Source organism: Seriola aureovittata, chromosome 8, assembly GCF_021018895.1.
Source record: "Seriola aureovittata isolate HTS-2021-v1 ecotype China chromosome 8, ASM2101889v1, whole genome shotgun sequence".
Classification (NCBI taxonomy): Eukaryota; Metazoa; Chordata; class Actinopteri; order Carangiformes; family Carangidae; genus Seriola; species Seriola aureovittata.
In genome coordinates, this window is record NC_079371.1 from 18,013,885 (window position 1) to 18,041,028 (window position 27,144).

Below are 27,144 nucleotides of genomic sequence, written 5' to 3' on the forward strand. Positions count from 1 at the left end.
AAACACTCCGCCTCAGCACAGCATATATGATTGTTTTCTTTTCTTTCTCTTTTACTTTGTAGGCTCTTTTTGTGCCCTCACCAAAAACAATATAGACTGACTGGGGAGTCCGGTGAAAAAACCCTGAGATTACAGGCGTTGACTACACACGATCCCAGCAGGTGCACACTATAAGGAAGGCCATTTACAACAAAAACATCTACAGCTTTCCAGGTTGTCCACTCCGCTGTTGAATTCATCTGTAAATAACATACGGTTGTGTCCAAATGGCAGGCTATACGTTGTAGTCAAGTGTTACATGTTTTATTATGCTTTTAATGCATGTTGTGGTTATTGTAAATAATGAACCAAATTCAAGTCACCAAATTAAAGAATAATGAGCCAATTTGAATTTAACAGAATGCAACTGATTTGAACCAAACTAATCTGAGCTGAATTTAATTGACTCAATTTAATTGAACACAGCTGCACTGGAAAAAAAAATGAGGCAGCACTATTGTCAGAAAATTAACTAGAAAGACATGATCAGTGAATGAAGAAAAATGACATATAGCAAAATATAATGTGCTTGTTTGTCAGACACCCATTTTTATTATATAACACTCAATCATGCTTGTAAACCCAAATGATTTGTCATTATGGCGGCTTGGTTATTTGCATTCAGGACATGAACCACATTTGTATGCATATGTGTCTTTGATCCAAGAGAGAAATACCTTAATCAATTCATCAAAATCAAATTTAATTGGCCACTTTTATGTTTTGCAGTGTAGCTCAAAAATAATTGCTAATGAAATGCTCAGTTACCACAGGTATTAACAACTTCTGATGGCAGCTCCCACCGCACATTTATTGTAGCCGCATAAAAGACCTGGAGTGTGAGAGCTCGAGCTCCCCATTTAATAACCTAAGTGCAAAATTTCCCTTGGAAATGAGAGGAAAATAAAGGGGCTTTTTGAAGCGCAGAATTACATTATATGAAAAGAGTTGAAAATCAGCAAACCCGTCACACCTAGTATTTCTCTGACTAATGTTCTCCTTCACATCTAGAGTGGAAAAAAGATTGTTGTGTTGTTTTTCTGTATGTTTTCACTTCAGGCTTTGTCTTCACATAATCAAAGCTGTCAGTCAATATGTCATTAGGCAGTACAGCCTGGTGTCATGTCAGCTCAGCCTTAGGTCAATGCGGATATTAACTGTCTTATTTCTCTTTCTGTTTTCATTGCTCAACCACTCATGAAATCCAATAAATGCACTGAACTGTCACAGCCAGGCTGTGTAACACCTGACCCCTGAAAACGATGAGGAGGATGAGGAAGATCGACATTTGTGTACATAAATCTGCAGTGCAAATTTGACCGATGAAGGAAACAACGGAGCCATTATCTCGCAGTGAGGCATGTGTGCGCGTGCAGTATGTACGGTATACATTATATAGGCTATAGAGCGTCGTAAACCTCAGGGATCAGAAGAGATCAAAGGGTTAATTGACTGTTAAGCCCCCACGCTGTAGAGATCAAAGACCTTCAAGCCTTATGATCACAATCGGCACCTTCCTCATGCAAGTCGCTGCTTGATCCTCTCTGGCAAGGTCACCGCTGACAGAACTTTGGATTTGTCAGGATTTATTGTGTGTTTCTGTGTGTACCTGTGTGTCTCAGATCAGTCTTCGTGCGTGTGAAACCAAACAGGTTCTGTAATCTCTTGAGTATAAAGGCAGCCCAGTCCCCGAGGAGACAATGGTTTTTTACTTTATCCATAGTTGTGATGGTGAAGCCCTGCATCAATGTTCATTTGATTAATTGGAAGGAAATTAAGCAAAATGTATGTGTTGATCATCTGCATGTTTGTTTACGTGTCTACCACCAAAAGTACAACTTTCTAACAAGGCTTTAGATTACAGCCTGCAAACTGCAGTGTAAAGATCTTGTATTTATGGAGTATGAATAAAATACTGGCAGGATAACCTTCTGGATATAGGAAATTAATAAAGAAAATAAGCAGGAATCATTTGTATTTATGGGGGACACTGTAAGTGTTCATATTAAATTATTATGGGATACACACAGGGCACCAGGCTCACAATATGAAAAATGAGCCAAACTAAGTGTGGCAATTAAAAATATATATATTATTTAAATGTAAAATATGACAGGTTGACGTTCATTGTTTTAGCTACAGCATTATTCCAGTGATCCTCAACAATACTGATGTCACCCAAAATACCATTATGGTGTATATCAGGGAGCATTACCAATCTTATTCAGTTCAGAGCCACAGATCTTTCAGTGAACAGATCTTTGCGTTACTGTTTACACTTTGACATCTGCTTTAAAATTGATATACACTTAGTGTTTTTGTGGAGACTGTACTGTGTAATTACATGTATAAATAATGCCACATATTAGTCAGCATTCCTAATATTTACTTTGTAATTTCAGTAAGAAAAAAAACTAATGGGTGGAGGGACTGCTTTATTTTACAGCCCACATACCCTGTAACTACTGTGTAATTACAGTGAGAAGGGAGTAATTCTTTATTTTACAGCCTTACACTGTAAGAAAGAGCTTTATCCCACATTGTATTTTCTTTTTCCTTATGGTCATGTACTGTCACTAAAACAAAACACAACTACCTCTGTTGGAATTATTAAGACATGCTTTCCAAAAACAAAATTGAACATGCCATTTTTAAGTGATGACTTTTCCTTATACTGTGTGTTGTCCAATAAATCTCCAATAAGTTTGATCTGATGGTATGATGGAACATAAAAGCTCCACAAGGTTTTTCTCTAACATCTGTTTTGATCAACTGATGGATCTTACATTGGCCCAAGAAACTACATCATTGTTCTCTACTATTTTCTTATCATTTCAAACAGAGAAATATTTTATAGCTACAGCAATAAAGGTGCGGCTTTCTGCCAGGCTTACTTTAGTGTTTTGTACCCCACCAACAATAATAGTGTACACTATATCAATACTAAATATTACTCCATAATTAAAAACGTTATATGGCCTTCATAATTTTAAAATGATACCATAAGTAATTTAATTGCAATATCAATATTGTTACCCTATATTCCCCATTTTCCTGTATTATTACCTACTAAAAATATTACAGTACAATGTGATTATTAAAAAGCTTTCAGTGCAGTTTACTTTAATTTCCTTCTTAAACACCAAGTTGTTATCCCCTTACTCCCTATGCTCTTGTCTTTTTCAAACACATACTGTGTTCACTAAATATTACATATTCAGACCATGATCTAAGGCATTACTGAACATTTCTTCTGCTACATCTACATCTTTTCTTGTCCGATTCATGCAAACCCTCCTGACTTCTCAAACTTGTTTCATCTTGATGAATACCACCTGTACATGTGCAGGTGTGTGTGTTCGTGAAATTAGATTATTTCCATAATCAGCACAGCAATTCAGTTATATACAGCTGCCTGTTCTGCTCTATTTGTGAGCAACTTTCGTTTACAAAAATGAAGAAAAACCCAAGAGCAAAAACAAGCTCTTCACACAGTGTGCACCTCGTCTTGCTGTTGGAAATCATCAGACCACAACAGAACAAATTTGACAGTGTCAGAAGTTTTATTAGTAGTCCTGAGAAAATTATTGCAAATTTTTGCTGCAGCTGTCAACACCATGTCAACACAGAACTACATACTGTGACAGAAAGAGAGAAGGAATGGTTTGATATGAAGAGAAAAAAAATGCAACAAAATAATGTCCTGTAATGTAAACTGTAATGGAATTGGTCAGAAAGAAACACAGGCGGTTATTGTACCGTGAGACATTTCCTAGCAAGTACTGATTTATTAGTACTGAGTTATTGTGACAAAATACTCCTCACAATAAAGTTTTGCTTTACTTTTTTACTTTTGATTGTGGCAAGTTGTTCGAGGAAGCCCACATCTGCTCACCCCGATTGACCATAGGTCTGAGTTTTATTTCTTGGACTTGCTATCTGTCTTTACACTGCAAATTTCTTTAAAAAATAAACTTTATTTTAGTTCCTATTACATTTCTAGACAACTTTCAAGTGCACAAGACTTCACACTGCGGCTCTAACCTCTATGTTTGTATATACTGTATGTCCAGAACAAACAGCTGACATGCACTTGTAGGTCACTGGTATGACCCTGACCGACCCTGGAGTTTTGTTTACTGGGAGTTCATCCCCATTGTTAATGAATGGAAAGAGTTTGTCAGTGAAGGTGCGTATGTGTATGTTAGTACCTCGACGTCCCAGCTGTGAGTCCCAGAGAGAAGGTCCTCAGAGCCCAAGACACAGAAGTCGTCCCTGGGTTTTCAGGAAACTGCCGTCTCTCTCTGTGGGAAAGATGCTGAGATTAAAATGTGGCTGATAGTATTCCACTAGTGTTGGAGCGGCTTATGTCGATCCCCTCAGCGGCATACGCTGATCTCTAGTGGTATGCCGCTCGTGTTCCACCGGGACATAACATTTCCCAATGGCAGTGCCGCTCAAAAGTGGTCGGCCACTGTCAGAAATGTTTAAGTTTCTCTCATCAGTTCTGTAGTTGGGATATGTACAATGCATCTAATAGGACAATCAAGTACTTTTTTATTCTGACTCTGAGCTAACATAGTCTTTGTAAGCCTATCCACCATCCGACTATCTGATAACAGAAATGTACAGCCAACCAACCAAATAATATGGGTATTTTTATTTGGCATGTTGAATTTATCAGTAGAATGAGATCTCACTCACACACACACACACACACACACACACAAAAAAAAAAAAAAAAAATCAGTGTGTGGTAAGTCAGCAGGTTCACATTTTACAGTTTTCCCTCCTGTAGTTGTCCTCTCTCGGAGGAAGTTGTGAGTTTGATGTGAATGTGAATCTTAATGTCTTTTTTCCATCAGTTACCATATATATCATTTTAGATCTGTACTCTATCTCAAACTTCGTCCCCCTACAGTGAAACACACTGGAGGTGTGGGCTCCATGTGTGAATTTATAACACTGAGTTATATTTTTAAGTAATCTTTGTCTGTCAAAAGGTGTCCCTGGGTAAACCCAAGAAGCGTAGTTACACTGGTGGCAGTGCTGTTCTTTGTCATCACTGAAAGTGTGTTTTTGTCGTGTTGGAAACATGCTGGTAGCTTAGCTTCCTCAGTATAGCTAGCTGGCTAAGTATGCACTTGGACTTATGAGGCTGGACAGAACTAAACCTTTTGAAAACTGGCACAGGGAAGTTTGACAGATGCTCACCCAGCATGGATGTCAAAGTTGATATGCCGGCTCTCCTCACTGGTGACGGGAGCCAGTTTTCCCGGCTGAGTGAGACAAATGGAGGCTGACATCAAAACACTGGACTATGCTGCTGTTAAACAGAGACTTTAAGTGCTTGTGTTTGGATGGGTAGAGCTACTGGAACACTTGAGAGCCAGCTTTTCTGCTTGTGTGCATGTGCTCTTGGTGAGAGCTTGGAAGTATATGACATGAGTCAGCTGGTCAAGGAGGATGTCAGACAGAGGGGAGAGGGAGGAAAGATTTTGGCATCTTGGATCAGGTCTTAAGGCCAAATGCTTTGAACAGGGTCTAAATGATTTAAGGTAGACTTTGACTATCTTGGTGTTGTGCAAGAATGCCAGGTAGGCTCTGCAGAGGGGCTATGAGAATGTAGAACCATGCATCTGCGCAGTTTGTGTCAGTCACCACTGGCCTTCAGTGGACTATTTACAAGTTAACAGAGCAGATGTACATTATGAAGACTGAGGTGAAAGTAGAGAAAAGTAGGCTGAGAATGTGTCCACGCACTCTGGTCAGGACACTGTACAACTCTCTGACATAACATACCAGAAGGGGAGATCCTGTGACAACAAAACCACGCTCCTGATCGTGAGCCATTTGCATCTCAAGTGGGATACCAGTCACACGGATACCATCAAGAGGTGGACTAATTTCCCATCTCTAAGCCACCTTGAGTCAAGAGCCTGAGTCTCTGGATTAGGCTAAGAGGCGTGTTGTGCGACACTGCCAGCAAGCATCAGGGAGTCTCTCAGTAGTGAGTGTCGAGGCCCAGACTCCAGCCTCTCAGTCCAAGGGTACATTACAGCATAACATTTTGGGAGACTACTGCTGGATGGTGATGACACATGCTGCAACGTGGGCCCTATTTTAATTACGCAAGTGCAACAACAAGTGTGAAGTGGTCTTGAGTGCATGGACTGCGTGGGTGTCTCCATGTACACCTGCTATTTTGGGTGCAGCAGCGCAAAATGCTAGAGGGATGGATGAAGTGGAAAATATATCAGAGCGTGTTGCGATTAATCAAGTCTCAAGTCTAAGTCAGTCACAACACCAGTCTCCCATCTCCAGGAAATCACGTCTTTTTCTGGCATCGCGATGTGAACACACAGCCCCACATTTCTGCAGTCATAATTGTACTGTGTGACTCATGTCGTAAACGGTCACATGATGTTGTACTGGATATGACAGCAGAGTTTGCACTGCAATGGATGTAAGGAATAAAACCCTCTCACTCACTTTTTCTAAAGCCCCCGCTAGTCTAAAAGCAGAATGCTGAGTTATAACCCACCACTCTGATGTGTGTGTGGAAGTGTATGCCGTCACTTTGTAGAGGCCTGGTGTCAGTTGCACATGATGTAATCGAGGTAAACACAGTGGATATCCGTGCGTATAATAGCACTGCACTCTAGTGTGGCACTTCTCGAATCAGAGGCTGCAGACTTATCAATATTTCTGGTCCGATGCCTTCGGGTGGCTGCAGGGATTTAATGAACTGAATGAGAGAAGCTTTTCATTCAGTATAAAGCAGCTGTGGCCAAAGACACTTTAAGAATCACCTATTCTAATGTAGAGATCAGTGCAGACTGATTTATCCATGTAAAACATAAACATGTAGAGTGTTTGCACATTTTAAACATTTTTCTGTTATGGCTGCACATTCGCTGCAAGTATTTAGTTTGCTCTTTTTGATATAATCGCCAAAATGACAAAACCTAATTCTGAGACGTCTACCCTCAACACAAAGTCTGAGACCCAGTGGGCCTTCTCACCTTTACAACAGGGCCCCCGATGTAAAAGAAGTGGTAGAGGGTACTGAGGTCTCCATACTAGTGGACCCAGGGGCTTCTGCGTCATTGATTACACTTCACAAAATAACTGCAGATGATAAACCACCTTTTGCTCATGGCTTATTGGAAAGTGGGAAACCCTTGTGTATTTATTGACACAGAGTAATGCTGAAAGAAGACCAACACAGAAATCATTTTTCACAGCTTGGTATCCCAAAAGTCCTTTCTAGCTTGCATGATCCTGCCTAGCATTGCAATTAGTGCAAAATGTGTATTAAAGCCAGGCTTCTCTGACTGCTGCGGTGCATCTCTGTGTGAGATAAGGTGATATTAGTGTGTGTGTGTGTGTTACTGTAGGTACCAGTGCATTTGTTATCCAGAGGTCTGCCAGGAGTGCAGGAGTGAGGGAATTACCATCTGTTAGTTCTCTGCCAACATCCAACGCAGTACTAACCGTCTTCCTCATGCATAATTACCCCCACACACACTCCACAAGGCTGATTCTTCTCCACGAGATTGCCTCAGTCGCTGCCTCGGCTCACTCCTAAAGCCTGATTTAGCAGCAGATTACAGAGTTAGATTAACACAGCCGAGCGTGAGGCGTTTTCTTCCAAAAGCAGACCTCGGGTCAGTGCAGAGCTGTTTCCCTGAAGGATCGGGTCTAGAGTCGATACAGGCTACAACAAACGGCACATTGTGAATGAATTTTAAGCTGCTGTTAATCAGTTCTCTCACATTCACGACTTCCTTTTCATGTTTTGAGTCTTTTCCATAATTTGAATTTGCTACAGCAGGTTCAAAATTCATTCTTTTGGGTTGTGATTGGTCATGCTCTTATATCTGAAAGAATTAGTCTGTATGCAGCACAGTAGACTGAAAGAGAGTATGGGCAGAGAGCTGGTGTGGTATGTTGTGGTGCACTATAGCGTGCACTATAGTTACAGTCTTTTTAGACGGTCCTCTCAGTTCAGACTCATAATGCTAGAAGCATGGCTGTCTGCAAGCCCAAGCATCCTGCCAGCAGTCTTTCCACTGCTCACAACATATGTGTGTCTAGACATTTTCAGTTTGCTGAGATGCTGGGAGATTGCCGATGGCCTTTTCTGTCAGGTTGACAGGGGTAACCTCTGTTTTTTTTTTATTCTGTTTTCTACACGAATTCTGGTTTCAAGCTGGACGGAGAGCTGGCTTAATTCAAAGCCAGACACAGAGAGGGAAGAAGGCATTCTGCCCAAGACAAAAGGGATGCTAAACTAAAGAGGATGCAAAGATAAGGAAAGACTTATCTAAGAAAGAAAGAGGAAAGAGATACAAGATGAAGAGGTTGTTTGGTATGCTCCTCCCATGCTTTGTAAATGTCCCTCCTTTTTTTTTTATCAGATGGGGAAATGTCTTAGTGCCTGCATTTCTCTCTCTCTTTCCCCCTCTCTATTTCTTTCTCTGTCAATTTCAAAAGCCTTTCTTCCTATCTCCACATCTTCATTCTTCTCCATTTTATCCCTCTCTGCCTCTCTTTAATTCTTGAGGCAGTCAAAGCAGAGCAGACAGCATGCTCAGAGAACAAAACAGAGCACGCTGTCAGTGAAACTGAGCCTCAACATTTCACCTCGTCTTTCTCATTCTCCTGTTTCTCTCTCTAATCAAACGGCCCACCTGCTTTTCAGTTCTTTTTGGACGGGTGTCTCATTGCAGGCGCCGTCATATTTATTCTCCTCTCCTCTCCTCTCCTCTCCTCTCCTCTCCTCTCCTCTCCTCTCCTCTCCTCTCCTCTCCTCTCCTCTCCTCTCCTCTCCTCTCCAGAAGATCTTCTGCAGTGTCAAGGTGTGATATATCAGTCCCATGGGCATTCAGGGAGGCAGGTAGCCTGTTAAGGCTGTAGGTTCTTGGGTCTGTTGACACACTGATAGCTGGAGGAGATCCTCTGCTGTTATTTAGGTGTCCCTCTCTTCAGTGTATGTTCGGTTGTGCGTGCATTTACGCTATGTATGTGTGTGTATAGCCGGCTATAAAGTTCTCAGCCAGTATGATGTCAGACATGCTCCTTAGCATCCAAAGGACGCACAGGAATGTATTTGCACACTATAAACATGCAAGATATGTAAAGAACAAAATGGAAACCTGCCTTCTCTGCATGTGTGTGTGTAACTCACTTGTGAATCACATACACGCATGCACGCACACACACACACACACACACACACACACACACACACACACACACACACACACACACACACACACACACACACACACACACACACACACACACACACCAAGCATATGTGTGTGGATGACTCATTAACCCAGCCACTGCCATGCATCCCTGATTGACTGGTACCGATAGATGGAGCAGGAGGAACCGTTCCTATACCCTCCCTTGCCATTCTCCCTTCCCCGCTTCCACATACACCCCTCTGTCTCTCCCTCACTCTCTCTCTCTCTCTCTCTCTCTTTCCATCTTCCTCTCTCACACTGCCTCAGCATCTCGGAGCCACCGGCAGCATTAACAGTGAGAAGAGAAGAGACTGAGTTTCCACACACAGGGAAGAGTGGAGCCAGCACTGACGCGCAAACACACACACACACACACACACACACGAAAAAAAAAAAAAAAAAAAACGCATACACACACACACATGCACAGGCAGAAAACGGGAGGTGGACAGAGGCTCCAGCTGTAGCATGTCCACTGGCTGCAGTCAGACATGTAGGAGGAGGAGGTGCTCTGCTCGCTGTTCCATGTCCGCTTCAGTCTTCTAAGCACCTCCCATCCCCCCCCGAACGCTCGCTCCCTGGCTCTGCGGTTGCTGAGGGGCTGGCTGGAATGACCCGGGAGAGCGGGAGACACAAGGAGATGTGCTAGACAGGGCTTGACGGCAGGGAGGACTCTCTGATCCTTGATCCCTCTTTTTGTCCAGGCTAACAGACACAAGGCAGACCTCTGATCTGCCCCACAGATGCATGCCCATTTAGGAGGGCATGGCTGTGTAGACCGAGGGTCTTCATCAAGCACAGTCACAGTGAGAAGGACCACCACAGAGACACGCAGGTAAGAGGCAGCACAGCTGGGGCTGCTCTGCTGGATTTCTATCTATATTGATTTAGGCAGATGTGACGGAATCAGCCATGTGTCGTCTGAGATATAGATTACGTCCCCTCCTTTCACTGTCATCTGTGTTCATCTATCTGTGTCATTATTTACTGAAGGTTTTGCTGTGTGCATCTTGTTTGTGCTTCTCTGCTGTGCTGCATGGCCATTGATTAGAGCAGAGATGGGTCTGTGGATGTGCGCTGTGGCAGTATGATAATGGGATATGTCTCCTGGAGGACATGGTCTGATATCCATCAGCTGTCTGGGGAATGTCAGTGGGAATGAAGAGGGTACAACAGGGAGGTAGCAGGGGAGAGGAAAAAAGAAAGAGCTCGTCTCTCATTCTTTTTGACACTGAAAGTCCATGGCATTCATATAATTCATATCATTTATGTGAGTGCCATATCCTATGGGCTTCTGCTGATTTTTTTTTTTTGTTTTGTTTTGTTTGTTTCTTTTTTTTTTGGGGGGGGGGTGACCATTTGGCTTTCTTTTTCCTCAGTGGTTCATTTGTCATTCATATATTCATCCCACACTCCATATTTGGCCAGTTTTTCAATTTAAGTCTAAAGGCTGTGGTAGCTGAGAGTGCTTAATGGTGAAGAAATGCCACTGAGGACTTTGCAGAAAGGATGCTTTCTGTTGCTGTAGCTGGAGAGCAGGGGGAGCCCATGGGTGCTGGTGTGGTGCTACACTGAGCCAAGCAGGGTGGAAGTTGGGGTAGAAGCCTGGGCGCAGAGAAGGAAACTGTGTAATTAGACAGAACAGTTGCACAGTGAGAAAACACATGTTGGAGAATTGAGAAGTTCATACAGAGGAGGTGAGTGAAAATTAACGCCGACAGTCATATGATGAAAGATGTTGCTGTTGCAGCTTTAAGACTTTTCTGTGGCTGCCCCTGCAGAAAAGGGAAAAGGTCAGTTTACAAGCAGAGGAAGATCTCCCTCCTCAACCCCCCCACTAATGCTCCAAAGTCTTATTACATGACTGAAAATGGTTATAGTGCATTTCTTGTTCTGTGAATGTCAATGACGGGGGCAGCAGCAGCCCCAAAGTGCATTTCAGAGATTGGCCCATGGGTGGATGTGCTTATTCAGAGGTGCCTGTGGCTAAGAGAGATGAGCTGTCGAGTGCCGTTGCATGGAGCATACATCACTGAACGCAGGGCCATGGACCCAGAAGGAATCAACAAAAAGAAAGCCATTACTTAGATGACCAGGCTTCTCTGATCTCGTCATGTGGCTGGCTAAGTTATGGAAACACTGGACAGGGGCAAATGGAGAGAACGAGACAGGTAGAGCACCGAGGCAGACGAGGAGAGAGCACTCAGTCCAATGCCATGATTAATTCTAGAGTGTGCATTCAGCATAGGCCAAAAAATATCAATATTTTCCATTATACAGTGTGTTTCAGAGTGGATGGTGGCTGATTTAGAGGCTGATTTCAAAAGCCATATTACAACATCTATCTAGATGCCACTCAGCCCCACATTAGCTAACCTGGCATTTGATGGAGTGGATGTCTGAGGTTGATTGGGTGTTCCTTTGCAGTAAATGCATGCGTAGGTTGATTGTGGAAGTTTTCTGTGCAAATAAATATATACACAAGCATCAAGCAAGAAGAAAAGTTATCAGATGACTTTTGCTTGAGAAATTACATTTAATTATTTATATTCTTAGTTTTCTAAATGTATAAAATATGATCAAAAGCACAGTATACCCTGAAATCATTTCTGTGATCATGCTGTACATTGTACTTTCAAGCATAGCTGCTATTTTATGTTCTCTGTCGACTTCTGCTTAGTCATTAGAGAGAGCAGAACAGCCCCAAGGTTGTAGGGTAGAACAAATTAATGCAACTTGTGGTGCAGCCTTTGCCCAAGTGCACACACAGATACCAATGTCTCATAGTATGGCTCATGGAGATGACAAAATGACAAACACCAATCCTGGACATGCTTTCAAAATCCAATCATCATCAAAGTAGCAAGGTCTGATGCACATGTAAGGAGAGGCAGTTGGCACAGGCTGACAGCTCTGCAGAGGCACATAAAAACACATTATAAAAACAGACTTGGGACTCGATAAAACCTACAGATTACACCAATTACAGTGGAGGGCATTTAAATGAGGGGAAACAACATGCATTATTTCAGTCTCGCAAACACTTTTCGCTGGTAGTTCAGCAGGAGTGGATAGCTGTGTTGCAAGACACGTGAGCGCTCTCAGAGATACACATGAATGCACACACTCACGCCAACTGCTTTCCCTGCTGGAGTTGATTTTAAATCTAAGCGCTGATCCCAATCTTCGCTCTTGTTAGGCTAAATGATTTCTGTTCTGCTTTTAAAGCTCTGCGGGTTTTAAAAGAGGAGTTAAGGGATAAGGCTTTTTTTTTTTTAAATTCTATTTTATTTATTTATTTTCTTACTTATTATTAACCATTCTTGTGAAAAGAATAAAACCACTAATGGAGTTCTCTCTGTGCAAACACAGTCTGAACTCCATTGTTGCATTTGGGCGACACGTGTTTACTGTAATTATACTGAGCATAGGCAGTGTGTGGTTTGTTGCTTTTAGCCGTGTAAAAAAAAAAAAGAAACCACATCCCTGTGCATGCTTAATTATGTCTGCCCAGCACAGAGATTAAAAAATGCAGCCATGGAGTTATTTCAGGGTAAACTACATTGGCCATGTAAATCATAATGACGGAATGTGTCAGTCAATGTAATGATGATTCAGTGGCATGCCGCTGCGGGCTGTGGTTACACAAACAATACAATTTAATTTGTAGTGAGTTTTGGTCTCTTTTACTTGTTGATGAAAAGAAGAAACACCACGTATCATAAATCATAAAATTATCCGTTATTTGACATTACAATACAATGAGAGGATGTCAATTTGTCAACCACCACAGATTTTTGAACCGTTTATAATTATCCTTTTAATCTCTGCTCGTACTGTATTGAAGCATTGTGGGAAATGTGACAAATCAATGAGCTGTTGGCTTTGTGGTTCTATTGGATTAACAGGTTTGTTGCATCAAAGTGATGAAGTGTCTAGATCGGTCAGGTATCTGATTTACTGGATAAGCCAAAACACATACACTGAGTGGCCACTTTATTAGACACACCTGTACATGTTCAATGCAACTCCACACAACAGCTCTGCCATTCCGCCTTTATAAAGCTAACATTGTTCAGATTTTGGTGACATTGACATTCAGATATATGTTTATTCCTGAGGTCATGCTTAAAAGTGCTGTTGTACTGGACTACATTATATTGAGAGGTTCCTTATTTTTTGTCCTCCCTATGAGGGAGACATTAATTAGAAACACCTCTTAGTGTAATGTAGTCCAGTACAACACCATCACTAACTATGACCTCAGTCTTTTTGGCAGATGAGTTGTATTTGTTTGCATTAAATTGTACAGGTCGTCCTAATAAAGTAGATACAGAGTGTACATCCCTGGTTTAAAAAGATCTGCACTTGAGGCTCAAGAAAAAATAATATATCACCATATATATAATATTGTCATATAAAATAGGTTGTGTAGATTTTTTTCATGATGGTATGAAAAGGACTGGATATGATCTGACGTTGAACTTTATCATAGGAATCCTGTTGGAAAATGAGGATTCAACAGTCTTCCAAGAAAGGTAAAACTGTTTTTTTTTTTATGTGCTTTCTTTTTTCTTTTTTAAACACAGAACCATATGACCTTTTCTGTCAACTCTGTCAGTCGAAGGCAAAATCCTATCAATGATCCAACAACTCTATTAAGTTCCCATGGAAATCTTTATTATTTCTAAAAAGTAGGCAAAAAAAAAAATCTTGTCAGATAGTCCTAAGCATTAAGAGGCAGAAGTAGCCAAGTAAATGAGCAAATTACACTGTGATTCATCATCTTTGTGCAAAATTTACAATAAGTTTGAGAAGTTTGAGACAGTATATTGTTACACAAATAGCGCAGCGTCTTTCAGGAATAGCTCGGTAAGTAGCATAGCTTGTACGGTACGAGAGAGAGAGAGAGAGCAATGAGACTGGCGAGCAGAGCAGAGAGTTAGAAGTTAGCCGTATAGTTATGAACGTAGCAGTGCATTGTATTTGCACTTTAGGTTGTTTGTCAGTAAACAAATGCTACAACTCCTCAAGACCCAAGCTCTCATGTCTCCCTTGTGCTTCCCCTCTACAGTCTAGACGATGAGCCATGAAAGGTTGACAACACTGATGCAGATAAATACAGTTCTATGGAGTGTGTCATTGTCAGTTAATGGATTTAGATTACCATAGAAGTGATTTTTAGATATTTTTCTTCTAAACTGCACATTTGGTGTCAGTTCAAAGGAATAATCCCAATACTTCTTAGGCCAGGAAGGAGAAAGGTGAATGAGTGAGAGCAGCAAGATGCAGGAGAGAGACTTTCAGCACAGGAAAGACAGGCAGCACAGAATCATAGCAAGCCCTGAATTTAAGAGATTTGCTGCTGCTGCTGTCATGAAAAGGTGTTTTAGTGTGGTCCATACTTTTGTCTTTGGTGTAGTAAACAGCTGAATCACACACTGAGATGGTGTTTTGTGCTTTTGTTAGGTTCTGCTAGCCTTTCAGTAAAAGCCACCGCATGCCACAGATAGATAGATAGATAGATAGATAGATAGATAGATAGATAGATAGATAGATAGATAGATAGATAGATAGATAGATAGATAGATAGATAGATAGATAGATAGATAGATAGTCCATCCCACTCATCTTCAAATTAGCAGGACAGCACACACCATGAGCAAAAACAGTAGCCACTCAGAAAGCTGTCAAATAAACCCCTCTCTCTCTTTCATTTGCTCACTCGCTTCCTCTCGTGGTCACCCTCGACAACTGGCTGTTTTTGCTGCTGTATCCGCAGGTAAATCTGGCCATGCTGGAGGCCACACCTCAGATGCACGCAATGAAGAGAAAAAAACAAAACAAAATAACCACAGTAATAAACTGGCAGTGTTACTGAGGTGATAAATATCTGTGTAACAACATGCATATTAATTGCCCTTTTGTGCCAGCCTTTTTCTGAGATTCACGCTCGTGCTCCATAGACGAGCGGTTCAGTGTGAAGTCGTTACTTAACTTGGCCAGGATCCCAAACTATCAAGAAAAACACTTGCAGCACATGCAAAAAATAAACCCACGCTTTGCACACTGGCTTGTAAGATGTGTGTGTATGTGTGTGTGTGTGTGTGTGTGTGTGTGTGTGTGTGTGTGTGTTCGTCTGTGTGATGACAGGCTTTCTGCCTCAATGACAGAGAGAGGTTGTATCCAGATCTTTTTCTAGAAATGAGTGTACACATTTTAGCCAGGCAAGCCGTGTTGGCTGTTTGGTTGGTCAGTCAGTCCAACAACTGATGATTGAAAAAGGAAAATAACCATGAAAATGTGGTACACATATCCATGTCCTCTTAAAGTGATAGTTTTGGTTGTTTGACGTGGGGTTGTGTGAGGTACTTATCTATAGTCAGTGTATTACCTGCAGTTAATTCGGCTCGGCGTGTGAAGTAGAAACAAGCACTGACACAAATGCTGTGGATGGGGAACACAAAAAAATGTGCTTTAGCCACTTTAAAAAATGCCCACTGAAAAAAGCCAATATCAGTCGAAGTGTACACTTTATTTTGAATATTTTAACATTTTTTAATATTTAAACTACTGTATTCCTACACACCACACACTTACGCTTAGCTCTTTCCAAGTCAAACAGCTGATCTGCAGCACAATAGAGTGCATGCGTAGTAATACTGTAGTTCAATGATTAAGAAAATGTAGATCCAAAGGAAAAGGATGTTTGACAGCAAGTTAAAGCATCGAAAATATTAATAATTTAACGTACACTTCAACTGATATTGTTTTTTTTTCGGTTGGCATTTTTAATCGTGTTTTCTGCTGACCCTGTGCACAGCAGTACATGGCTCCATTCTCCGGCCTGTTTCTCCAAACTGGGAGTGCACTGAATCTGCTGCAGGTAATACACTGGCTATGTATATAACTCACAACCCAACAGATTTTTTGTAGTTATTTGCAATTGTTTGGTTTACGACCAAAAATAATCCAAAACATTCGCAGACACCAAAACTCTACTTTTTTAAGTCTTGAAACTGTATCACAGTGACAATCATTTTATCTTTCATCATGACATTTATAATTTAAGTAATAGAAATACACGATACACGTTACAGAGCAGTTTACCAGGAGTTTGTGCTCACATATAATAGATCTGGCCACTGCAGCGCCTTGACACACAATGCTGTGTCAGGTTCAACTTTTGTTAAAGACAACCTTACGTTTTTTTTTTTTACCAGAGCCCTCTGCATCAGCACCCTTGCTGCCTTGATGCAATGAGCTGGGGCTGCGTTGTTCTTATGCAGGACTAAAGACAATCTGAACTAACAAGCCATGTAAATTAAACGACAAGATTCATAGTTTGTCCTCGCCCTCTACAACGACAGATGGAAGCATTTTCCCTCCAATTTGTATAAATCACTCTCGTAAAAATAAATCTGTTTTATGATGTGACAGCACTGCGGTTAATGTTTGGTTAGGTTTAGGCACTAAAACAACTTGGATCATCGTGGATTAAAATGAGTACTTTGTTAAGGGGTCCTTTGTCATCACAGTTACAATAATAACGGCTTGATTAAGATTCAGGAACAATCGCGGTCATGCAGGTGAAATGGGAAATCAACAGTCGTCTACCTGACTTTCTCCTTTGCTCCCATCATAATTACTACAGCCGCTAGAGGGTTTTGTAAACATATGTTGTTTTGGGGTTGGTTGCTGAAATGATTGATGCTGTTGTTTGTCTTTAGAGGACAGTCTCTTTGAACACAGCCAAGGTCTTGTTCCTTATCATACCTTACCTCTCCCTGATTTTTGGCGCTATACATACTGTAGCACTTTACACTTTAACTGTTAAGACATGGCAAGGGAAATGGTTGAATGAATTAACATAAAAAATCACGGAACAAAATCCCACTGCAGCTTCAAAAGCTCTCAGGCAGAAAAATGGAGGATTCACTGTAGCACAGTCACAAATGCAGCTGAAAATGCTCAGGGTCATGGATCATTTGAGAGATGTGTGTAGTCTTGGGGGAGAATATTTGCATTCTCTGTCACACACACAATTGTAATTTTGCATGCTTTAGACACAAACACACACATACACAAAGTTAAAGCGCAATCATTACTGCTAGGACCATGCTGCTGATGACTTTTTTGTGTGTGTTTCACAGGGTACAAACATAGCCAGGGGCTGTAAAGCTAATTACATTATTAACTGTGGTTTCATGTTCCCTTCTCTGTCACAGTGGCGCTCCAAACGCTGCTTCAGAATATCCATAGCATTTCATGGTCGGGGATCACTAAAATCCCACCTAGTCCACCTGTGTGTGTGTGTGTGTGTGTGTGTGTGTGTGTGTGTGTGTGTGTGTGTGTGTGTGTGTGTGTGCGCGTGTGTGTGTGCGTGTCTGTACAAGTCCTCCTGCAACCACATAGAAGACAGATGACTGCAGTGTTCTCCTGACTGTCTTTCTTCTGCGGATATTATCTCATTAGGTTTGCTTTTTAGTACGTTTCATTTGTCAAAAGCAGAAAAACAAGGATTTTAAATGTGCTATAGATTTGTGTGCCGTAACAAACATAAATAAATAAATAAAAAATTGCAATTTCGCAGGTGTGGACAGTTTTAGAAAAAAACAGCCAGAGGGCGAAGCGGCACACAGAGGGAGAAGTGGTGGGCAGAAACGGTGCTACTGCAGGAGATGACTGAGATAGACTAAACTGAAGGACTGAAGAGCCATCAGGAGTCTCTCTTGTAGTCCACACTCCATGTCCACACATGTGGAAATACAGAATGAACTAAATCTTTCAGCACAGTAGGTCTTTCACCATAGAAACGGGGAAAAGTATTTGAAAACAGATATATTTACTTAATATTTCAAAAGGATTTAATGGATTTCTTTTGCTCTCTCCCTGTCTCTTTCACTCTCCACCAGCCTGACCCCCCCACCTCTCTCGTTCACTGGTCCACTTGTGTTGTTTCTTCCTCTCCTAAAAATCTGGTTCACATGGCGTATGAACACAATGTCGAAATGGCACATGAACATGGAACAACAATATAAATCTTAGCAGCTTTAACCTTTTTAAGTAAATGCAGTTTTGAACTGTTCTTTTGTATCTGTGGACGTTCACGTCAATGTAAAATGTTTGTGTTTTTCAGTTTACATTTAGGAAACACAAGGTTTTCACCCAAAAGCACAAACAAGATCCTATCTAAGCCTTAAGACTAACTTCACAAACTAATCCTGTCTTTGTTACACTCAACATCCTCTCCATTACCCAATGTGCATTACATTTTGAGCCCAATTTGGATAGACAACTGAACCGTCTGTTTCAAGATAATGTGCAGAAAATGATGCAGAAAATTTAGGGATAGGAAATAAAAACAAGAAGCAAAATATTCTTTGAGTCCTATGTCAGTCAGAGAAACAGACGGAGAAAAGAGATGAACATAAAGATGTGGACTTGAAGATTTCCACATCTGCAGAGGAGAAAACAGTCTGTTTTAAACAGACTTTCCCAAAATATATTATTTCCTAAATGCAGAACAGTGCTAGAAAATGCTAGGTGAATTCATTTTTATAACTGTTATAGAAGAAAAGTGTGCTTTCTTCTATAACTGCTCTGTTCAGCTCAGATGTTGTGTGCTGAACAGATCCCCCCTCTTCCTGGTCTGCGGCTGAGGACATGTTGAGTCTGGCTCCTTTGATTCCCTCACTCTATCGTGTGCATGGTGTCGAACTGAAAATACAAGACAGTTTATAAATGGAGAGGCCTTCATGTGTTATATGTGGAGAGGTGCTCAGTCATGATGTGAACAAATTGCACAGACAACTCCAAATGAAGCGTCCTCAGCACCGGGGCAAGTAAAAATAATTTTTTCTTGTGCAAAGAAGAGACAAAGTAAGTCAGTCATCATAATAATAATAATAATAATAATAATAACTTATATTTTTATAGCCCCTTTCAAGGTACCCAAGGCCGCTTTACAGAGTAAGAAGACAAATAAATAAAACATATAAATGAAAACAAGACGAGACAGTCATGTGTTTGTTTATGTCGCATTTGAATTGTTTGTTTTGTTTGTCTGTTAGTTGGTGACTAGTGTGTTGCTAGCTAGCTAGCATTACTTGTCAGTGTTAGCTGTGACTGCTGACATCATGATGTGTTTTTGTGTTTTTGTAAGATTGGGTCCCAGGGACACACGGGGAGTTGGGAGGCCCCTAGCTGTGCCAGAAGTGTTCGAAAGTAGATTTTAACATTGCATTTCAAGAATTTTGAGAAGAGGTTTAAAAATAGTGTGAACACATGCATGGCTTTTCACTGTCTTGCAGCACACGCACACACACACACACACACACACACACACACACACACACACACAACAATCTTTCCTCACTTTAGGCATGACTCAAGGTTTAAGAAGACTCTTCTGATATACTTCAACTGTCTCACAGGTGGCGGCTCTGAGGACACAATCGCTAATAATGATCATCAGTGAATGTGGGGCATTTGCTAACAAGCTGTCAGAAACTGAATTGCTTTACTCTTAAACCAGATATAGCTCTGTGAAGCGAAACCACCACACCAGCAGACAGTGCAGCTCCTCCAGACTCCTCTAAATCACAGCCTTCAGAGGCCCCGCTGCTTGACTCACAAGGCATCGCTTTTAATAAAATTTTGGAAGTCTGGAATAAAACGCAAGATTTTGTGTCTGGTTTTGTTGCGCAAGACGGCAAGCCTTCGATTTGTTCATAAGATAGAGATCTGTGTTCAGATAATCAAACAGATAAACTGTTATATAAACAGCAACACGCATGAAGATGAGAAGAGGAGTTTCACAGCAGATAGTTCTATTTTTAACAATACAACCCATCGCCTATGCACAAAATTGAACCACTTATGGTACGACTGCTCCATCTTATTTTTCAATTTTTTTTTTTCTCTTGGATAGTGTTTCATTGATCTTCACACCAAACTATACTCCCTGCACACCAAAAACCAACTTAATAACTGTGGTGTCACAAAATGGAGGGCACAGTAACTGCAGACTTGTGAACGGAGCCGCTTACAGCTTCCTCTACCATGCAGAAATGAATAGAGTCTCATACGTAGACAGTGATGCATATCTTCTGTAATGATTATCATACCAATGCCAACCATATCAATCAGAGAAGTCAAGAAGCAGAAAGAAGAGAAAGAGAAAGAACGGGCTTCAAGGTTACAACTGGGCTGCACACGGGAGAAAACGAAAAAAAAAAAAGGAGTAAAATCAATTTTCTTATTAGCTTAAAGGAAGTTAGCAAATGATTTTACATTATATTGCAAAACTGCATTTGATTAATGGTAGCCTGGGCTAATTGTGTTACCGCTTCCTGAATGAGTGTGATGCAACAATACTGCAGGCAGGCCTACACTTTTCTTGGCTTAAGATGAATTGTTTTCAATTATGTATATTTTTTGTTTTTTTACAGTAAATATTTTTGCAACACTTTGTAATGAAAACTATGTTTGACCCCTGCACCACAAGCGTGCTCTAATTACATCCAGACAGGAGACCGGCTTTCTCTGTCTGTCTGTCATTCACATAAAACAGCATTGAAAATAATAACAAGGTTTACTCTGGTATCGCTGTGTTTAGTTTCAAAATGAAATAATTAAAACTGGATCCATTCAGTCATTGTGTTCTGTCTACATTTTGCTAACTGACGGAACAATTATTGTCATTACCTTCATATTTAAAGAGTGCCAAGCAATGAGACAAAATAGAACCATTTAAATGTGTGCCTTCTGTATTTCAGACTAATATAAATTTTAACTCAAATAAATAAAAAGTAAATGCAAAAATATGCTTATTTTTTCTTTAACTGTCAATGGTGCACAACTCTGAAATATTATTTCTACTGCAACTGACAGCAAACTTTGTCGCCTCAAAAGAAAGCAGCTAATGAGAAGAAAAACTGAGGAAATCTCTCCTGGTGCACATGATTTGTTGAAGCAAATAAGTCTGAGGATTCATCTCAAACTTGTGCTTTGTCTTTCTGTGGAGATTTGAGAGGGATGTGATGTTCTTTGATGTGTGTGCAACTCCCTCCCTGAAGCAGTGCAAACCAAAGATAAAAACTTCCCTTATGATACAGAGCTTCACTTCAAAGGTGTGAGAGTGAAACACTTAGACATACTGTCAGTGTTTACAGGTGTGTGTGTGTAACTATGTTGCCAAAATAAAATGTGTGTAAATTGATTTTGCCTTTAAGATAATGATTTAAAATGTTACTTGAAAAAATACACACACACACACACACACACACACACACACACACACACACACACACACACACACACACACACACACACACACACACACACACGCATACAGATTAGATTAAAGCTTCAAACCTGTCAGGTGAAAGGTGAGGTTCAGTCTCTTAAGTTTTTCACAAAAAGTTTTACACTGACACAAGTCAGAACTGTATGAGTTTCTGATTGTAAAACAAGCACAGCATCACAATGCCACTAAACATGAATTTAAAAATATATATAAAGCACACATTACAGATGATACCCATTCATACCTAATATTATATACCATTTATGATTTTGAAGAGTATAATATGATGACAAACACACATCTTTGGTGTCTGGGGTTTGCATCCACAGTTCTGTCTGTGGTTACGGTTTTGGCAGCAGAAGCACTTTGGTTAACGTCAAGGAAACATCTTGATCTTTGTTAAATGTGAATTAACATGTGTCTGATGCCACCGTGAGCTTTTTCTCTATTAAAGCAGACCTAGAGCTTTCACTAACCTTAACCAAATGCTGTGAGAGTCTAAACAGAATCCATGAACAGATATAATAACGCTGTAGTCATTACGAATGGATTGCACTGCAAGATCTGATATTTTGGCTGAAAACAAATACATTGTTGTTAGAATTTTACTGATATGTTCAGTATCAACATATTTGCAACTAGCAAAATACATAAATGAAAAACATGTCCTCATTACTTTAGTAGAAAAAGTAATCAGACTGCAATTATGTTTCCTGCAAAACATTTGTTGTTCCAAATTAGTTGTATTTAAATGTAATTTTTAAGAGATAGGGTTGGTGTGTACATGCTGTACGTGTGCTTGAGTGTAATTAGAAACAATCTCTCTCTCTCACACACATTTAAATGTGAAAATGTAGACATGCATTTCATTTGATGTTGCATGAATGACAATCATGCTTCATACACACACACACAGCTATACATTATTTATATAGTTTTGTGTTTTGTTACATATAAACTGAAAATATGACTTGGCTGTGTTTCATGCAAAATATACTATTTAATATCTGTATATGTAACTGAGGAAGAGGGGTAGAGAGCTGGAGACAAAGAAAGAACAGTTTAAGTTCTTTCACAAGAGACATTTCTGTATTTGTGTCTTTGTCCTTGCTTTTCTTGCTGGTTTGAGGTGGGCGGGGCTTAGCTGGAAAAAAAGGAGCTGTCGCCTAAATTTCTGTGCACCAATCAGAGTCGAGCAATATTAGAGTCAAAATATGATGACACTTGTGAGGTTGTCGGTGAAATCTGTCCAAACCACACTCACACACCCCTGATGATGCAGGTTTCTGAATATTTAATATTGTACTTGTGTACCCAAAATGCCATAACCTTTAAAATCTTATCTGATTGCTTTGTCACCTGCATCCTCGGTACGCTGGTATGCAGCAGGTTACACATTAGGGTGCAGAGCAGACGAGGATGTGGAATCAGTATTCTGCTAACTTAGTCGAGACAGGAAGTGTAATTCTCCTGCAGATTATGATGCTTTCTTGCATAAAACCCTGCAAGGCTCCACCGTCAACACAACATATCTATGTACAAACATCAGCTACGACCTCAACAAAAAGCTCAGATTTGTAGTCGAATGGAACTGTGTCAGCCTCTGTTTGAATCAGACCGATTGCTTGTGTAATTGGATTGTTCTGAAAACCACACAGAAAGGGTTTATATTCATCTGCAGACTGTTTCCGGGGTTGTAGCTTTCAGCTCACAGGTCTGTTCGCATGCACACTACATGCTGCGTGCGCCTTTGTGTGCGGGTGTGCACACTCATGAATACGTACAGCTCAGGCAGCCCACAAGATCGTATTGATGCGAGAGACTCTTCCCTACCCCCCCAATCCCCCACCCCTCCAATGCACACGCACACACACATACAAGCTCAAACCTCCACACAAAGCTGCAGCACCGACAATATGACTGTGGGGGGGTACATTCATTCTCTTCAGAGAAGACTAATTTAAATTTTTAATGTATTCAGACTCCTTGAAGTGGCTTTATTGAATGCTTATAACCCCTCACCCCTCCTACCTCTAAATTTCTATAACCCTGGGGGAGGGATGCAGCCCAATATGAACATTTCATGTAATTGGACATGATACATGTGCTATTATGCAGAACTTGTCCTCACGTAAATAGCATGCTGTCGTGCATGAATGACTGATTTAATATGAAACCTCCGTGTTGTCCTCCTTTCTTCTCTCAAAACTTTGAGCACAGTATTATGTAACATACCAGGATGTCTTAGGTATTCCACTGCATTATCTATCCCTCGACAATAACTACTGCAACATGCCGATTTGACCTCATCCAACCATTTTCTGAAGAACTCTTCTAAAAACCTATCTGTCACGAAACTGCTACTTATTGCAATGGGATACATTATTGATCAATGCAGGTTCTCTCAGATACAACAAATAATTTGATACAGTAAGATTTCTATAAACCGATTAAGTACTGATCATTTATCTGTTTGATCATAGTGATTATTATGTCGTGAAGCGCAGTCAATGTGAATCATAACCAACGGCACAGATAATAACAAGCACATATTTGTCTATAATACAACATCATTGCAGAGCTTTTGTCGGGGCATGAGAAGCTTAAACATCATTATTGCCTCTGTAGAATAAGTGGCAGTTAGGAGGAGGCAGTTCCTATAGGGTTCCTGAAAGAAATCCTTTAATAGTCTTTCACACAGAGACAGACTGAGAAATGTTATTGTACACATATAAAGTTGTACTCACACACTGTGTTTCTTTCTGTTTTTGTGTTTTACGTTGGCAAAGCTGATTTTTTTTTTTTTTTTTAAATGCTTTGACTAGATTGTTAAAGGATGGGTTCACGTTTTTTTAAAATCGGTTTCACAACAATCATGTGACCATATAAACTGGCCATTAAGATATTCCTCCCTAATGCAGTTTCAACATTAAGTGTAAAAATGTATAAAAAAGTTAATCTGAAGTTATCGCTGCATTATGCAAGTTCTGGAAATAAAGCTAGTGCGAACATGAGACTCAAAGGCAAACCGCGCCACTCCTCCGTCTCCCTGCTCCATCCTTGTCGTGCACGCTGCTCTGCTGCCAGGGTTCGATGAGTCTGACTCAAGGGAACATGTGACAGCACCTCTCCACATAAAACTTACGCACTGTGGCTTTAATATGAAGCTTTGTCGGTCCGTTTTAGTCAGATGAAAAGCTTGTCTTTCATAGTTAGAGTCTCATTATGGAATTCCCTCTTTGCATCTCCCACTGTTTCCTTGCTGAGCTGCAGTGGAAGTTTTGCACTAAAAAGACTGTAATTGTAGAAGATATCCACTTGGTTTGACTAACTCAGACTTGAAGAAGTGTCAAAGTAACTGCAAATAAACTTTGGAGGGTATTTTTGCACAAATTAGAGTGTTACTGTGGATTTTGCCCCCCTCCCCCCAACAAAAAACTGAGAATCTGTCCTTTAAATCCAGGTTTACATCCACTATCAGTCTTCTTCAAGCCTGACTGTTTTGGTGCATTGCTCCATAGTGTTACTAGTGGTCAAAATATCTTGAATCGCATGCTTAATATTAATAGTCAATCTAACTTATGGTAATGTCTAGTATTAACTCCATCTGGAATCCCAACCCAAAACCTAACCCCAAGCACAGAAATTAAATTTCCCTATCGCACTGTTGTTGTGAGGACATTTGGCCTCACAGCAAATCGACTTGGAACTGCACACACACACACATACACACACACACACATACACACACCAGCACCCAGCCTGAGTCATGCAGGAATTAAAGTCATCCTCCTCTGATATCGTCTCCCTCCTGAAATTAGCTGATGGTTCCTGCCTGGCTGGATGTCTTTTAGGTTGATATACATGAACAGAATCGCCATTGATCATGTCCAGAAATTTTACAGCCTCTAACTGAAAGTGGTTCGCGCAGCTGAGGAGCACTGCTGAGATGAAGCTCTCTTCTGGTTAATTAATGGTCTGCAGGTAATGTGGGCGGCCCCATCTCCAGCAGCAGTGGAGTATGCTCTCTGGAGGAGGATCGGCTCGTAATGAAGGGCACTTAGACCACCTGCCAGGAGACCACTGCCATGATTAAAAGTCACCAAGTTTCAGTGTTACTGAAATGTTGTGCTGCAGTAAACCCACAGTTTGAAACATATCCTTCATCTATATCAGTATTCAAACAGAAGAAAAGCAGTAAAGGACAAATTTCCCTATAATCTCGGTGTCAATGATGATGCATCGTTCTGTGAGGAGTGCAACAGTGGTAAATTCGCCTTGCCCAGCGTGTTTCCATTCAGCAACTGTCTCCAAGGTGAAAAGTCTGGATTCAGACAAATCCTTTGCTAATGGCCTGCCGGTCCATTTGGGAATACAGTAAACACTAGCTCTGTAAATTATATTTCAGTGCATGTCTTCTTGACAAATATGCTGACGACACACAGCACAACAAATATAGAACATGAAAAATGCACTTACTAATGAAAGAAAAAAAAGTCAAAATAAGACAATATTCATGCAAAAAGCCTGCTGGGATATGTGCATATCAAGGTTGGGTTTGAATGAGTAAACTGTGATCAGTTTGTAGAGTTTGCAGCAGCAACACACAGAAGGATGCTCCATCTAATTTTGGCTAGGCAGATTCGTTCAGCAGTGCTGTACAGTCACAGCTGCTGATGTGCATGTTTACATCTCTTTTCATGGACACACAATGGGATTAATTGTGAATTTTGTCAGGGAATGACACCAAAAAGAGTCAGTAGCACATTGTACCATACTATTATAAAGATGTTTTTTTAGGATTACAATTGAAAATAGTGCCTGAATATGTTTCCAGACTAACATTCATCTAAAGGTGAAAAATTCCTTTGGCCTAGTGTCTGTAACTGTAAGCTTCTCCACGCTGAACACGCCGCAGTCCGATAAATATAGTAAGGCTTACTGACACAAAGTGTTGTGTCAGCTTTTGTCATCTCTGTCACAGTGTGCACTCCAGACAACATCTGATTATATTGTTTTTATATGTTTATTGTGCCAGCCAACTTGGAAGGAAATATGCTAATTTCAACCCAGTTTCTCTGGGAGTTATTCTGTCTCTGTCGACAGGACCTCTAAAAAAAAACTTGACTGGCTGAATTTTGCTGAACACATAAGGCTAGCCCCTTTCCCCAAAGATCAGCTGATCCGATATTGATGATTCATTTTATTGATTCCCTTCGCGATCTATTTCTTCTCTTGTGAAATGTAGAATGTTTGGTTTCTTCAGCAGATGGTGTCTGCCCACTAGTCATGGAATTGTAGATGGTCAGATTTCCAATTTTCTTTCTCACCATCTTGTTGTTTGTTTAAAAGTTGGCATTTAAAGTGCATTCATGACCTTAAAAATAGCAGTAATCTCACCACAAGGTCCATTTAGTAGCTGGTCTGGAGCTTTGGAGCTTCGTATCAGCTGCTGGTAGAATTTAAACCACTAATGTGAACATGGCAAACTCCACCTGCTGATATCCATCGCCTGCTGAGCTCCACAACAGTTACTAA

At 40.6% G+C, this 27,144-nt stretch overlaps 1 protein-coding gene and 2 long non-coding RNA genes across 4 annotated transcripts in view; 1 reads left to right on the plus strand and 2 right to left on the minus strand.

Moving 5' to 3' along the window:
- Positions 1–27,144, minus strand: part of LOC130173940 (uncharacterized) — a 131,775-nt gene that overhangs the window by 47,980 nt on the left and 56,651 nt on the right. Inside the window, exon 2 of the long non-coding RNA XR_008828523.1 lies at positions 4,251–4,343. This is a non-coding gene — a long non-coding RNA (uncharacterized LOC130173940). The remainder of the gene's footprint in view (positions 1–4,250; positions 4,344–27,144) is intronic.
- Positions 9,573–27,144, plus strand: part of frmpd3 (FERM and PDZ domain containing 3) — an 82,680-nt gene continuing 65,108 nt past the window's right edge. For both annotated transcript variants that reach the window (XM_056383510.1, XM_056383511.1), the window contains exon 1: positions 9,573–10,131. The gene's annotated coding sequence lies outside the window, so the exon portion shown is untranslated. The remainder of the gene's footprint in view (positions 10,132–27,144) is intronic.
- The window catches only part of LOC130173941 (uncharacterized), a 29,232-nt gene continuing 12,249 nt past the window's right edge, over positions 10,162–27,144 (minus strand). The window contains exons 2-3 of the long non-coding RNA XR_008828524.1: positions 10,987–11,071; positions 10,162–10,901 (exon numbers count right to left, since the gene is read on the minus strand). This is a non-coding gene — a long non-coding RNA (uncharacterized LOC130173941). The remainder of the gene's footprint in view (positions 10,902–10,986; positions 11,072–27,144) is intronic.